Source organism: Sylvia atricapilla, chromosome 14 (genome assembly GCF_009819655.1).
Source record: "Sylvia atricapilla isolate bSylAtr1 chromosome 14, bSylAtr1.pri, whole genome shotgun sequence".
NCBI classification, from domain to species: Eukaryota; Metazoa; Chordata; class Aves; order Passeriformes; family Sylviidae; genus Sylvia; species Sylvia atricapilla.
The window spans coordinates 4,057,926-4,061,478 of NC_089153.1; positions in this window are offsets into that span (position 1 = coordinate 4,057,926).

The window sequence follows — 3,553 nt, forward strand, 5'->3', positions numbered from 1 at the left end:
CAGTACTACAGAGAACACACAAATGTCACACTACAGCCTCAGCGTTCAGCCAGCACAGAGCCCGGGCAGGCTCCGGCAGCGCTGGGTGTCACCAGCACCACGGCCCCGCTGTCCCCTCCTTCGGTGCCCACTGCACACCGGGCCGGCCGCCGGCCCTGAGCTCCCACCCCCGGTACGGCCCGAACGGGCCCCGAGGGCAGCGGGGACAGGCTCGCCGTGGGGCAGCAAAGGGCCCCAGCCGGTGCAGGGAGCGGCGGCTCCAGAGGGAACAAACCCCGGCGGCCCTCGCCGCCCTCACCCCGGGCCGGCCGTTGCCGCCGTTCAAACTCGGCTCCCGGCGCCGCCCAAGTCTCGCGAGATCCGCGCCGCGCGCTCCCGCCCCGCCTCTCGTGAGGGCGGCTCCGTGAGGAGCCCCCTGAGGGCGGGCGGTGCCGCCGATCCCGGGGCCGTCACCGTCACCGTGCCAGCGCTGCCGCAGGGTCCTGCCCCTCACCCCCGGCTGCTGGTATTAAATGTCGCAGCGTTGGCCCGACCGCGGGAGCCAATTTGCACACCCAGGAGAGCGATTTCTGTGTTTTATTCCAGTTTGCCCGAAGTAGGGAGATGGGCGGTAACACGCGAAAGGCTGGCTCACCGATCCGCGAAACTTTTCCCTATTTATGCATTTCAGCAAAGGCCTCAGCACTCACTGGTTACTAATTCCGTAACTTTTTTATTCATGAGTGTTTAAACCGCTGCTTGCTGTTCTATCTCTCGTTTCTCATGCTGATCTGTCAGTTCCCCCTCCTGAAGGGATATCACCTCCTGTTTTACTCAGCCAAACCTTTCTTTAATTTCTGGGCAGCTCCACCGGCCAAACTACACGGCAAGCTGAGTGCTTGTAGCACAGCTGTCCATAACCTCTTTTTTCTTCCTAGCATGCTCCAGTTTCTGCTCATCCTCATTTCCATACCAAGGAGGATTCCCAAGGAGGGATTTTACAGTGCCAAAGTCTCCACGATTCATAGATTTCCTAACACAGTGAAGATCTGAGTGATATCCACAAAGAAGACCAAAATCTATCAGAGGAAGTGTTTCTCTTGGCTGTTTGGGAATCCAAGCACAAATGTCTGCATACTTTTTTTTCTTTTTCTTTTTTTTTTTTTTTTTTTTTTTTTTTTTTTTTTTTTTTTTAAGAAAACCTTAGTAATTTTTACCTTTTAAGCAGCGATTAAAATTTTAATCAGTTCTGCAAGATTTATATATTTCTGCACTTATTATTCTACTTGATGTGACATCCCTAACAAAAGCCACTGCACATAACCGTGTGATAGCAAATTCTTGCTTTAGTGAGACATCAAGTAGTGCAAGGTTAAATTCAAGCAGCAGGCTGTTAAGTAGATGCAAGGATAACAATCCTATTTGGAGCAACTGGGACAGAAATAGATGTCCTAAGAAAAAAAAGGGGCTCGGAAAATAAGCAGAGTCTAAAATTTGACAGAGGGAGCAAATAAAACATTACTACTATCAGAATTACACGAGTTCTACTTTCCTGTCATTATGGGAGTCTAGTTTTTGTCAAGAGAAATGGGATTAAAAATTAAATACAGGATGGTCTAGACAGGCAAGAATACCGAGTTGATTAAAATAGGGACAGGAAACAAGACAATCCTGTTCTAATCCTGATTCTGCTGTGTTCACTGTGTGATTAAGCACTCCAAACACCCACTGCTAAACCCCCTTGTTTTAAAATACGGATAACAGTGACTTAATTAACAAATCCCAAGAACTCCCCTGACAGTGAGCACATCTTGGGAAAAGAGAAAATACATTGTAAATGCTAAGTATTAACATGGTTACTCCACCCTCCTAGCCTGCTAAATTACACAAGAGTTGGAATAGCTGCTGCTTCCCCCTCTTTGGTTCCACAGTTATCTACGGGAGCTGATCTTTAAAACATGAAATAATTTAGCACCCTCCATAATATTTTCCTCAGCTTAGAATTTCCATTTATGCTTTAAAGCAGAGTTAGGTACTTAGACGCAGAGTAACTAACTCATTACTATAAAAATCCATTGCCTTCAGACCTGTTCTCTCCCCCTTGCTGAGATGTCAGTCAGTCAGTAGGATGTTTTTACAGACCGTATCTACAGCTTGTGAATGGAAAATACGGGCATGGGTTGCTAACGAGCTGTTAGCAGTTTGTCAGGTGGAGTGACCATCTTGCCAGAATGCTGCAGGAGCATTCCCTGGCCTTACAATATCTAATTCTGATACACACCAGCATTCCTGAGCTTGGAAGCTGGATTTTGCTCTAAGAGGCTGTAAGAACCAAAGTCATTACGTCCATTGATTGTGGTAAATACGGCTTCATGGAAACAAACACTTTGGTCCTGCTCATCTAAGAGAAGACTGTCAATTTTCATGTTTCTTTTCAGCTTAGGTTATATTTAGTCCCTAGCTTGCTACTGTAACCATAAATTTATTGTGAGGAACTTTTCTCGTGCTTCCGACCTCAACAACGACCACTGCCCTTCAGAGAATCTACAAATCCAGTAGCTACTGAAGCGTAAATGTTTCTCAAGTGTGGAGTTTGTATACTTTTGTTTATTGACATTTTGTATCAGCACACTTAATTAACTCCGTGCACTGCTGACCCTGTATAAAGTGGAAATCTATGTTTTGTGACTCTTATCTACCAGCAGGCAAGAATTCCACATAAGTAAGGGATTAATTGCAGCAAGTCAATGTGTTGGTGGTTTGGTATTGGTTTTTTTTTTTCGTCTGAGGAGGAGGCTTGTTGCTTTTATCAGCATAAAAACCAATGAGTTAAAAAAGCTTTCTCGGTCTTTCCCTGCTAATTGCTCAGGGTAACATATGAGCTGACAAATGTTTTACTAACTGTGTCTGAGATGCCAAATGCTGCACGGAGCAAGGCAGCTCCAGCAGTCTGGTGAGAAGTGCTGATTACCACCCCTCACTTGGCACAACTGACCCAGGCTTCACCACAATAAAAACTTACAGGAGTATTAGAGTCTTGTTTATTTGTTTGTTTGTTTTTACACATCCTTGCTCTTCATTATTTAAGAACACTTCAAGCTGAACAACTTAAAGCCTTGTTATTTCCTCAGTGAAACTCAGTGCAGCTTCATAAAAACCCAGGTTCAACTCTATCCAGATTTTTCAGCAGGTAAATATGAAAAAGTTCTGCTTTTTTTGAGATGGGACACTTTCACCTTCCATTAACAGAAACCAGGATATTAATATGTTTTAATTTAACACTGTGAATACCAAGAGCAGTAATACCAATCCATGAGTTGTTCAGTGAGAAACTCAGTAGCTCAGTAATTACAGCAACAGATTGAGGACCAGTGACTGTTTCTAATCCTCTCTAAACTATTAGACACTGACCTCACCCAAATCACTCCATCTCACTATTTCAGTCATCTTAGCAAAACATGTCTTTACTTAACATTTTTCTTACCAGTCTGACCTTAAATGGCCTTCTATGGCCACACATGATCACTGCAAAATCTACCAAGTAGGTGTGAGAGTTACAAAAACAAACTCTCAG